Here is a 13,635-nt window from a genome sequence, read left to right as displayed (position 1 = left end):
GACAAGTAACAAGAGCACACACAACAACATTGTTAAAGTACACCTACAATAGACAATAATGTTTTTAGTAAACATAAACAAAATTATTTATTCATCTTCAAGGAAACCAATAGGTTTATACTTTATATCATCACCTGACATGACAAAATATGACTGTCACTGATAGGATGCACAAAACTACAGTCTCGCTTCTTCATGACATTTTGATTGTGTTTCAGAAATCTCTGAATATTAGCATTCACTTACCTGGAAGCAGGACTATATATCGTTTCCTCACTTTCTTGCCTTTTTTTATCCAAAAGAGTTAATGTGACTTCAGAGGTCTCGATGTTCAAAATCTCAAATGTGGGATGATAGTTGGGGCCACAGTCCAGTTGGAATTTCACTACCTAAGGGAACAGGTGATTAAGGTGATTAATCCACAATGCCTAAGATCAATAATGTATGATTAATATGACCACATTGCTGATGATGACCTTTTTGAACAATACCTCTGGTTGGAGTACAGAATTTTCACTATTATTTCTATAGCATAGCCGATGCCTGTGTATATATACTGTAGGTGGACACCCACAAGAAATTGCACAACTCTAATTAAAGGAAAAGAAAATATCACACCAATTGGAGCAAGTTGAATGGAATTGTATTTGTGTTGAATTGGATTCTTCATGTATCATATTATATAATGTATAAGAATGTAATATAATCACAAAGCTCTAAATGTCTTCAGTGGCTCTTCTAGGAAAATAGTTATTTTTCACTGGGCTGGACAATAATCTTTTTATTTAATACTGATTATTTTAGGCAGAATAGGTAGACAAAATAAGCAAATCTGACTATCATTTTAGTAAAAAAAGTGCTTTAAAATTTTAAAACCATCTACATTAAAATAAACTAATCTAATATCATAATGAGGTTGTCTCAATGTACATGAAGCATCTGATTACTAAAATAGTAATTATTCATAATTATTCACACATTTTTTTTATCCACTGCAGCATCCGGAATAAAACACATACACATCTATACATACAATATAAGTTAAAATAAACTGTAAAAAAAAAAAAAAAAAGATTAATTTAATCAGATTACCACTTTAACTGGCAACAGGTGGATGTGCAGATTACTGTTGTAGTGCTCTGTCCTTTTTCTGTAGAACAGAACTTGGGCTCTGATGGAAGCTTTATTCCATGGGAAAGTTAGACCAAAGGGGGAGAGACTCTGAACATTTATGATCACGTGCGTGTCTGTCACTTTTGTCGGCTGAATGATCTCCACGTCATCATCATTAGCCACATGTGCTACAGTCAGTTTTGCTTTGCCTTTACCTGTAACATATAAACATATAAACCACGAGAATAAAGCAAACACTGACACGAAAAAATATTTAGTATTTTTTTGTCAAGCAAAAAATAGAAGTTAAAAAAAAGAATTTACTTGATCATTTGCCACAGTATTATGTCTTTAGTTAGAATTTTTAAATTCCAACCTCAAGTTTTCCATCAAAAATCATTTCTGACTTTTTTAATCAGGCGTTAACTCACCAATCTCACAATGTGGGAAGTGCAGACGACGGATGGAACCTTCTGGGCCATCAATATTGTACAGAGGTCCTGCAGGTTCCTTTTGGGGTAATTTGTTTAAGAGCTGGCTGTCCCAGTTCATTATTCTGTACTTCACTTCCCCTTCACTTTCCATCTCAAACACAATGTTGGTCAATTTGCACACAAACTGACCAGCACTAGGGCAGAAAAACCTGAAGAAAAAACATGTTCTTGTTTAGTTCTTGTTTAGTTCTTGTTTAGGGCACAAATCAAAAAGAATAGTGTGTACAGTTTCAGCATCAAGGTTTTTCTCATCACCATGAATCATGTTACAGCTAGGACACAAAATCCTAATAAAAACAGCAGTTATATTACTGATATTCATCCTTGTCACAATTTTCAACCAGTTCAGGTGTAAATGGTTGCAGCTGATGAGAAACGTCTGCTGAAGGCTGTTAAATAAAATAGGAGACAAATAAGGAAAAGGGGTTTCATTGCTTAAGCACATATAACTGACCAGTCAAACCTTGACCTAGAAAACTTTAGATTGAATTATTTTTATTTTCTTATGTTCTGCTAAAACACTGCTAAAATCCTGAATTGGATTCTTCATGTATTATATTATATAATGTATAAGAATGTAATATAATCACAAAGCTCTAAATGTCTTAAGTGGCTCTCCTGGGAAATAGTTATTTTAACTATTCTAGCCAGTAACTAGACAAATTATTCGCGTCATTTATATTATGTAATTTCCAGTTAAACATTTGTATTTGGTTCATACTTTAGTATTGTTAAGCATACACTATTGGTGGGTGTTTAGAAATATTTCAAATTGTATAAATGTCTACATGTTGGGATAAAAGAATCTTTTTTTAATACTGCTTATTTTAGGCAGAAACGGTAGAAGAAAGAAGCAAATCTGGCTCTATCATTTTAGTAAAAAAAGTGCTTAAATTTTTTAAAAACCATCCACATTAAAATGAACTAATCTAATATCATAATGCTAGCACATGTCCAAAATTGGTCATCTATTCTGGAATGTTCTTACCGTGGCAATCACAGAGACACTATCTTATTGCGGGAATTCATTGAGCTCACGTATGTAAAAGATTCCTCAGGCTGCTATGCTGTCATGTGACTAATGAGCAGAACTGGGCAGATGACTTCATTTGTTGTTGTTTTTTTCATGTATTCATGTGTGTCAAGGAAACACTTGAGCTCTCACCCTTCCAGTTGGTAGCAGTCATGTGAAAGGAGAGAACGTTATTAACTATACATATTACTACATTTATATTTATCTTATATTGTACTTTTTTTACGTTATGACTTCAGTGGCAAAAGAAGGAGTTGACACAGAGATGGCAAATAAACAGAAAAAAACATATAATATATCCATCTATCCATCCATTTTCTACCGCTTATATATAATAATTTATTTGGTGAACTTTTCTGTGAGGAGATGTGTATTTAAGATTTTTTGGAAGGAGTCTCCAGTGTTAGACACTCTGACTTCAGTAACCTGACAATCTGCATTTTCTAGCTCTTAGGTAACTGTTTATAGCTGCAAGTGAAAACAGAAACTATTTTACTGATGTTCTATGACATTAAAAAGAACTGTACATGGAATAAAAGAATTCATGTTGATCTAATTATTTAGATTTCAAATAAGAAATCTAAAGAATGTAAGAATGTGTAAGAATTAGTTTTTTATCTACTTAAAATACACAGATTATGATGGTGTAAAAAATCTTAAAAAATGTGGTGTGTAAAAATAAAACGATGAGGTTTAAGATCTTAATGAAGAACAAGAAGTTTATTCCAGTATAGCAGTGACAAAATACATGTAGTACTTTGAGTTCGTCTGAGTCAGTAAGAACCCAGGACAAATCCTCGTTGTAGTTTAAATGAGATTCTGCTTTGAATGTGTATTAAGTGTAAGAACTGAGTGTCTCCCAAATGGCTGGGCTACACCTTGTTATTTAGCCAGATGTATTTAAATGTTAATCACGGTCATGTATACCTTGTCTTGTTATTGTTCCAATTGTTATCCGTCAAATAGTCCCTTTAAATGGTTATCGCGGTCATGTAAACCCTTTGTTTGTGGTGATCCTTGATGTCCTGCTGCCGTTCCCATACTAATGATTGAATCAAGTTTATACGTTAAGAGTCCTAAACGTATTACCTTATGATACTTAAACCCTTTTAGGAATGAGCTCTTTTAGATGTATATCTTGGAGTGGAATTTTGGTGCAGTTATCTGTAATTTCTTACAATGGTATGGATGTTGCCTTATGGATGACATCTATAACATGACTAATCAGTCTGGGAAGTGCTATGTCTCGCCGGTCTTCGTGTTAATAAGAAGATGCAATCAGAACTGCAGAATCTCAATATCTCTCTTTCAATTAACAAGAAACTTCTGATAGCCAACAGCAACAACAGGTTTAGTCACATGAGAGATGTAAGCTTTTAAAATAGTTAGGTAAGATACATGACTTTATTGATGCCGATAAGGGGTACAGAGAGAAATCATTAACAAAGTTTCTGGGGCAGATCCCCAGGCTGGATTTTGGTCCCAATTGTGATCCCAAATGAATTAACAAAAAAGACTGTACAAAAAGAAAATCATGACGTCATATTGTATAATGAGGTGTATTAAAGGTAGGAGGGTCTATGGGGTAGATTCAGAAAACAAGTTAATCAGAGAAGGTTTTCTGGAACTGAGGTCATAAAAAGCAAAACGAATGGTAAAATACATAAATACCCAAGAACTTCAGGGGTAGGACAAGAAAACAGCGCTGGCCATTATTATTTTAACTGCCTGTGTCTCCCAATAAATTCAAATAGAATGAGTCTGAGATACAACTAAATTGATTTCTGTTTTTTCAATTACTTTTATATTTTATATTTATTTTAAGACATTTCCACTGCAAACAGGATTCACAATAATTCAATTGTGACAAATCATATGAACTTGAAAGGCCCAGAGGAATATTTCCATACATGCATCAGATATAAGAAATTGTAATCCTATTTAAAAAAATACAGTGAAAAGTTCAATAGGCAAAAACAGACAGTTGGATTAGTGAGGTAAAAAGTGTGCAGTAGTTTTAAAGTTTGTGCATTAAATTTAAAATATTTCTTTTGACAGAATTATTATTATTATTATTATTATTATTATTATTATTATTATTATTATTATTATAAGACCTAATAAGGCTGAACCCAGGGGGCGTGGTTATCAGAGACGAAGGGGCGGAGCTTTGTCTCAGTTCTCTGTAATGTCATTGATAGGATGCACAAAACTACAGTCTCGCTTCTTCATGACATTCTGATTGTGTCTCAAAAATCTCTGAATATTAGCATTCACTTACCTGGAAGCAGGACTATATATTGTGTCTACATCTACTTGCCTTTTTTATCCAAAAGAATTAATGTGACTTCAGCAGACTTGTTGTTCAAAATCTCAAATGTGGGATGATAGTTGGGGCCACAGTCCCATTGGAATTTCACTACCTAAGGGAACCTAAGGGTGATTAAGGTGATTAATCCACAATGCCTAAGATCAATAATGTATGACCACATTGCTGATGATGACCTTTTTAAATAATACCTCTGGTTGGAGTACAGAATTTTCAGTATAATTCCTATAGCATAGCCGATGCCTGTGTATATATACTGTAGATGGACACCCACAAGAAATTGCACAACTCTAATTAAAGGAAAAGAAAATATCACACCAATTGGAGCAAGTTGAATGGAATTGTATTTGTGTTGAATTGGATTCTTCATGTATCATATTATATAATGTATAAGAATGTAATATAATCACAAAGCTCTAAATGTCTTCAGTGGCTCTTCTAGGAAAATAGTTATTTTTCACGGGGCTAGACAACTTCTTCACATCATTTATATTATGTAATTTCCAGTTAAACATTTGTATTTGGTTAATACTTTAGTATTGTTAAGGATACACTATTGGTGGGTGTTTAGAAATATTTCAAATTGTATAGATGTCTACATGTTGGGATAAAATAATCTTTTTTTAATACTGCTGATTTTAGGCAGAAACGGTAGAAGAAAGAAGCAAATCTGGCTCTATCATTTTAGTAAAAAAGGGCTTTAAAATTTTAAAACCATCCACATTAAAATGAACTAATCTAATCTAATATCATAATGCTAGCACATGTTCAAAATTGGTCATCTATTCTGGAATGTTCTTACCGTGGCAATCACAGAGACACTATCTTATTGCGGGAATTCATTGAGCTCACGTATGTAAAAGATTCCTCAGGCTGCTATGCTGTCATGTGACTACTGAGCAGAACTGGGCAGATGACTTCATTTGTTGTTTTTTTGGAAAAAAAAAAAAAAGGCTGTTGTGGTTCAGAGAATGTAAATAAATTAGAACTATATAATTTATAATTATCTTAAATTTGTGCATTAAAATTTAAATATTTATTTTGACAAAATTATTATTATTATTATTATTATTATTATTATTATTATTATTATTATTATTATTATTATTATTATACATTTATATAATAAGACCTAATAAGGCTGAACCCAGGGGGCGTGGTTATCATAGGCGAAGGGGCGGAGCTTTGTCTCAGTTCTCTGTAATGAAGTTAAAAGTGAAAATAGTCACTGCACCATTACACTTCCTGCTTTTAACGGACTGATACAGGAGGAATATATGTGTATATGTAGACAGGGGACATTTTAAACACGGTGTTTAAACCCTAATGAGTTAAATACCGAATATGTGGCGCTCTGAAATGTGGAAACACTTCAGTTAAAGTATCAGATGTGTTTATATGAGGAACAGGAAAGGTAAGAGGAGTTAGCATCATGCTAAAGTACAAGCTAATCTCAAACGTATCCAATTGTGTGTAATTCCTTACCGTCTGTGTGTGTGTGTGTGTGTGTGTGTGTGTGTGTGTGTGTGTGTTTAGGATTTTATTAGTCTGAATCTACAGAAAGAGATAAAGATGGCGACTGCAAGCAGTAAGTTATATTTCAAGAAACGAATTTATCAATATAATTTGAAGATGAATCTAATTGTGTGTGTGTGTGTGTGTGTGTGTGTGTGTGTGTGTGTGTGTGTGTGTGTTTTCCCACACAGATGAGTTTAAACTCATTGGTGCCAGTAAAAGAGAGTGGTATAATCTTTCTGCTGTCACTCTCTCATGTCGTCTGTCTCCTGAAATCAGTGCTGTTGACTTGGAGATCCGGTGGTTTAAGGAGACAGACTGTGTTTGTGTTTATAAGAACAGTAAGGTGACAGAGGGGAGAGGTTATGAGGGCAGAGTGAGTCTGTTCACTCAGGAGCTGGAGAGAGGAAACGTCTCCTTACAGCTGAGAGACTGTACAGAGTCAGATTTTGGATATTACCTCTGTCAGGTCACTGATGGAGACAGAACAGAAGAGATTACAGTATGTATGGGTAAGTGTTCCTGATCTCCACACTGTATAAACTCCACATCATCATCTGTGCTTCTCATCTCAGTACATAAACACACTCAGTATTCAGTGTGAGATTCAGTATACAGGCCTGGTCCGCTGGAGTGGCACTCCAAGACATCTGTGACGCTGCGGGTTGGTCCACACCGCTGACCTTCGTCAGGTTCCATGACCTTGACCTCAGAGCCACCCCGGGCTCCTCTGTCCTACGTGCAGGTGCCGAGGCCCTCATTCTCTAAGCAGGGTCTGGTCAGTGTGATGTGATTGGACACTCGTTCCCATAGCATTTCAACGCGGCTCGAGTTCCGAAAGGGAACGTCTCTAGATTACGACCATAACCCTCGTTCCTTGAGGAACGAGATGCTGCGTCTCCGTGCCACAGTCCTTGCATCCCTGCGGCGCTTACCTTCTCTCGCAGGAGCTAGCATCTTGTCCATCTTGTAGCCATTTGTAGCTTCCTGTTTACGCGACGTCACCTGCCGATGACATCACCTCCCAAGGCCTATTGGTCAGATTACACACGTGATTCAGAGCGCGGTCACGCATGGGCGTTCCCATAGCGTTTCAACGCAACGTCTCGTTCCTCAGGGAACTATGGTTACGGTCGTAACCTAAAGACGATGCTAGTGATTGGAACATGATCCAAACTTTCATTTAATTTACAGCTTCACAGTCATTTTTATGAGCTCAGTTCATCTTAAGGTTAACCAGTCACTAGATTTTAAATGAACTGCAGTGGCTGAATAAGTGGAGAATAAGAGCAAACTTCAGATGAGTAACGTACTGCAGCTCAAATCAGTAATTCATGAGTCAAAGCTCTAAAACTTTTTCCTAACAATGATAAGATTAATATTCCTGTGAACATTATAACAGTACAGTTTAATGTTACATTTTTATTACTAACACTGTATTAACTTTGAGGTAACTGATGCAGTGTTTTTAGCTTCCCTGTGATTGGGTCTGGGTTTTAATACATGACACCTCGGTTTTCTGACATAATGATTCACTATCTGTTGTTATATTTTATTAAAACAGTTAAAATTGTATCTGAACATCTTTGAAAGCACAGAGTGAAGATTGTTTATCAGCTGTTCTGACTGTAAATCATAAGTTTTTCTCATTGTGTTTTATCTAACATTACATTTCTCTCTGTTGTTTTACATGATACTTCTCACAGCGGTAAGTAAATAACTCGACTTCACACTAATAGTAAAAGCTGATATTTTATAAACTTATCACATATATTACATTTTAATTCAGGAATCAAATAGAAACATAAAGATGATTTTCAGATCATGTTTATGTGAAGGAGTCTGATCAGTAAGTGAGATTCCACTTCCATCAGTCAGCTTCTTTCCCACAATGCACCTGTGTGTAACCTCACTGCAGTGTAATAATGTACAGAGACGTTTACCGTGTCGAGTAAAAGACACAACAAACACACAGCATATAACACACACCACTGACAGACTCCATCAGAATGTTACACAATAAACATAAATCACAGCTTTAACAGTTTTCAGTGTTTGTAGACAGAATAATTGTCATCAGTCGCTCTGCGTAACAATCACACCATGTTTTGTAAAAGCACTGAAGAGTCGACTCGGCCTGGCGTTTAGTGTCTTTAAGCTAACGGTAGTAAGTCGTGTTAATGCACACAGCATAAAGACAACCTGTCTGACCTGAGAACAGAAGTCCTTCACTTCATTTCTAAAACTTCCTTCATAGGAGAGAGGGATTTGGGAGTGAAAGAGAGAAAAACAGAAGGAGATCACGCATCTTCTCTAATCTACTGCGACATGTCACATGCTGTCGTAACCAGTATATAGACGAGGCAGCAGTAAAGAACATCATTCTGTTATCTGTTCAGGTTTTACATTGATAAATGTCTGTGTTTATAATTAAAGGAAGTGAGAATCTGATATTCTGTATATTCCTTTATCTACTACAATAGCACAGAGATATATTACAAAATATTTCACTATATATGTAAAATACACAGGGGGAAATGTACAAATACTGATATACTGTATATTGGTAAAGACATGCAGAGATCAGAAAATAGGATTTTCCAATAAATCACAAGATATTTCTCTTCCTTAAGGGGAACTAGCGGTATATTAGCACAATGCTACATGATACAGATTTACTGTGTGTGATGACTGATTGTTGTCTAGTTTTCCTCTTTTTTATTAAGACACCCATCAGCTGTGTTTTAACCAGAGTAACAGTTACTTTCCACATTTTCACATGGAACAATTCACATTTGTAATCATGCATAAAATCTTCACACTGTTTTATTTACTTTCACAGGCTAAACATATTGGTGAGTATAAACCCCTTTTCTGTGCTAGTGATGTCTTGATGCTGCATGAATAATATATTTATTGTTCAGATGAAATAGATTAGACTGTGCTGTGTGTTCAGAGTGCAATAGCACATAGATATCTGAGCATCATGAGCATAGTGTAGTGAACACAACAGACTGTGATCTCTAACAGAACATTCATCATGCTGGTGTCTAGTTTGACATTTAGTGTTGTACAGACACAGAAATCTGACCTACACACTGATACTGAGAGAGAAAAAGCTGAATGTATAGCAGTGAGAAGCAAAGTAACACACAAAGCTAGGTAATATTGGGCTGCTAGTTTGTTCTGTAGACTGTGTGCTGTGTTTGAATGAGCGCAGTCAGAATGATCAGAGTTACACTGCGACATCGGTGATCAGACTGCTGCAGAATCAGACAGAGTCACAGTGTGAGCTAACCGGATAACGCTAGGGAAAAGACTAGCTCTTGGTGAAAGTGAGAGGTTTTGCTCTTTTACCTTGTGCTCAGAAACTGTGACAGTCACAATGATCAGTAAAGAAACTTCGATATTTTCTACATAATGAATAAACACCATGTATAACGATTAAACATAAACCTCAGTGAAAGTCTGTAGAGATCTGAGACACAGAACAAAAATCCACCAGCATGACCTCAGAGTCTTTATCCAATAGACAGATAAACAAACAGATAAAGTTCAAGAGCAAAGGAACAGATTCCAGTTTGTTTAAAAGTAGATGATGGACAGATGAGACAAAGACTAAGCTGTAGCAGAGTGATGAAAAGAGGAAAGTGTGAAGTGAAAAGAAAACTGTTCATGATCCAAATCAAAGCAGCACTTCTGTGAAACATGGAGACATGGACATTTATGGAAGACAGTAGAACTTGTCTTTATTTTTCCCTGATACAGATAGAAATGGGGTTAAAATATGGTGATGTTCAGCATTTTCACTTCATATGGAGTGTTTTATTCAGCAGCTGATCACAGATCTGTGTTACTGCACTGAGTAAAAACACCTCATGAAGTCTTTCATTATTTAATATAAACTATTTATAATGATTCACTATCTGTTGTTATATTTTATTAAAATAGTTCAAATTGTAGCTGAACATCTTTGAAAGCACAGAGTGAAGATTGTTTATCAGCTGTTCTGACTGTAAATCATAAGTTTTTCTCATTGTATTTTATCTAACATTACATTTCTCTCTGTTGTTTTACATGATACTTCTCACAGTTAGGGTAAGTAAATAACTCGACTTCACACTAATAGTAAAAGCTGATATTTTATAAACTTATCTCATATATTACATTTTAATTCAGGAATCAAATAGAAACATAAAGATGATTTTCAGATCATGTTTATGTGAAGGAGTCTGATCAGTAAGTGAGATTCCACTTCCATCAGTCAGCTTCTTTCCCACAATGCACCTGTGTGTAACCTCACTGCAGTGTAATAATGTACAGAGACGTTTACCGTGTCGAGTAAAAGACACAACAAACACACAGCATATAACACACACCACTGACAGACTCCATCAGAATGTTACACAATAAACATAAATCACAGCTTTAACAGTTTTCTTTGTTTGTAGACAGAATAATTGTCATCAGTCGCTCTGCGTAACAATCACACCATGTTTTGTAAAAGCACTGAAGAGTCGACTCGGCCTGGCGTTTAGTGTCTTTAAGCTAACGGTAGTAAGTCGTGTTAATGCACACAGCATAAAGACAACCTGTCTGACCTGAGAACAGAAGTCCTTCACTTCATTTCTAAAACTTCCTTCATAGGAGAGAGGGATTTGGGAGTGAAAGAGAGAAAAACAGAAGGAGATCACGCATCTTCTCTAATCTACTGCGACATGTCACATGCTGTCGTAACCAGTATATAGACGAGGCAGCAGTAAAGAACATCATTCTGTTATCTGTTCAGGTTTTACATTGATAAATGTCTGTGTTTATAATTAAAGGAAGTGAGAATCTGATATTCTGTATATTCCTTTATCTACTACAATAGCACAGAGATATATTACAAAATATTTCACTATATATGTAAAATACACAGGGGGAAATGTACAAATACTGACATACTGTATATTGGTAAAGACATGCAGAGATCAGAAAATAGGATTTTCCAATAAATCACAAGATATTTCTCTTCCTTAAGGGGAACTAGCGGTATATTAGCACAATGCTACATGATACAGATTTACTGTGTGTGATGACTGATTGTTGTCTAGTTTTCCTCTTTTTTATTAAGACACCCATCAGCTGTGTTTTAACCAGAGTAACAGTTACTTTCCACATTTTCACATGGAACAATTCACATTTGTAATCATGCATAAAATCTTCACACTGTTTTATTTACTTTCACAGGCTAAACATATTGGTGAGTATAAACCCCTTTTCTGTGCTAGTGATGTCTTGATGCTGCATGAATAATATATTTATTGTTCAGATGAAATAGATTAGACTGTGCTGTGTGTTCAGAGTGCAATAGCACATAGATATCTGAGCATCATGAGCATAGTGTAGTGAACACAACAGACTGTGATCTCTAACAGAACATTCATCATGCTGGTGTCTAGTTTGTCATTTAGTGTTGTACAGACACACAAATCTGACCTACACACTGATACTGAGAGAGAAAAAGCTGAACGTATAGCAGTGAGAAGCAAAGTAACACACAAAGCTAGGTAATATTGGGCTGCTAGTTTGTTCTGTAGACTGTGTGCTGTGTTTGAATGTAGAATGCTTTGTAGAAGCCAACATTCTGATTTCCGTTATAAGCTTATTATGTTTTGATATGTCACATGTCCATGTTGTGCAAATGTTTAATTTTCACGTGACGTCACTGCCCCACGGGTATTCTGGTCACGTCACGTGATGTCACGTGTAGCCCCGCCCCCAAAACTTTCGAAATTAAAAATTTGCACAACATGGACATGTGACATATCAAATCATTCAGCACAATGAGGGGAACTGCCCCACGGGTATTCTGGTCAAAATGCACCGGCCTTTGCGAACACTTGCACCGTCAAAGCCAACATCAAAGTTTGTTGCGACGAACTTTACAAATCTAGTTATTATTATTATTCTTAGACAAAAATTTATTTAAAAAAATGCGTCCTAGGGCTTTCGAGCCACATGCACCAAATTCGGATATGTCGTAGACCCTGGTCTGAAGTTTGTTGCTTCTATTTTTCTAAGCGATCGGAATTCCGGCATTCCCGGTACGGAAGCTCAAAGTGGCCTTTTTCCCCATAGACTTCCATTATAACCTTTTGAGGTTTATAACTCGGCAAGTTTTCGAGCGATTTACACCGACCTCGGACAGGTTCTTTAGGACCTTACTCCAGACCAAATTTTTATTCCGGAGTTCCGACGGAATTTCTGGTTTTTCCGTAGTCCACGGTCGAACATCCCATAGACTAGAATGGGGAATTCCGAAAAGTCCTCTAAGCTCTCACACACACAATACATCCAACATTAAGAATTGCATGTAATATTCTATGCAGTATAATAAGTAGAATCTCATAATGACTGCAGTATTGACATGAAATGTCCAAACCCTCAGTAGCCACCTTTTGCCAAAAGTATTGGCACCCCACCGGGTATTCTGGTGACGTCACTCGACACCACGTGACGTCACGTGTAGCCCCGCCCATAAAACAAGCTAAATCAAAAAATTTGCACAACATGGACATGTGACATATCAAAACACTCAGCACAGTGAGGGAAACTGCCCCACGGGTATTCTGGTCACGTCACGTGACGTCAGGTGAAAATGAAAAATTTGCACAACATGGACATGTGACATATCAAAATACTCAGCACAATGAGGGGAACTTCCACACAGGTATTCTGGCCACGTCACGTGACGTCACGTGACGTCACATGAAAATTAAAAATTTGCACAACATGGACATGTGATATGTCAAAACACTCAGCACAATGAGGGGAACTACCTCACGGGTATTCGGATCACGTCACATGCCTCATTGTCCGCTCACCTCCAAAAGTATTGGCACCCTAGCGGTCCAGTAGCTTTCACAATCTTTCTGTCTACTCGCCTCCAAAATGCACTGGCCTTTGTGAATACTTGCACCATCAAAGCCAACATCAAAGTTTGTCGCGATGAACTTTCCAAATCTAGTTTGTCATTTAGTGTTGTACAGACACACAAATCTGACCTACACACTGATACTGAGAGAGAAAAAGTTGAACGTATAGCAGTGAGAAGCAAAGCAACACACAAAGCTAGGAAATATTGGGCTGCTAGTTTGTTCTGTAGA

The 13,635-nt window shown here is 36.3% G+C and overlaps 1 long non-coding RNA gene across 1 annotated transcript; it reads left to right on the top strand.

Annotated features, from left to right (window-relative positions):
* Positions 1-6,202: 6,202 nt before the first annotated feature.
* LOC113650956 lies at positions 6,203-6,914 on the top strand. Its single transcript, XR_007139616.1, has 3 exons — positions 6,203-6,383; positions 6,506-6,557; positions 6,676-6,914. It is a non-coding gene; the product is annotated as an uncharacterized LOC113650956 (long non-coding RNA).
* The last annotated feature ends 6,721 nt before the right edge of the window (positions 6,915-13,635 follow it).

The sequence above is a fragment of the Tachysurus fulvidraco genome, chromosome 26 (assembly GCF_022655615.1).
Source record: "Tachysurus fulvidraco isolate hzauxx_2018 chromosome 26, HZAU_PFXX_2.0, whole genome shotgun sequence".
Lineage (NCBI taxonomy): Eukaryota > Metazoa > Chordata > Actinopteri > Siluriformes > Bagridae > Tachysurus > Tachysurus fulvidraco.
Note: the sequence above shows the minus strand (reverse complement) of the source record. Positions and strands in the feature narration are given on the sequence as shown.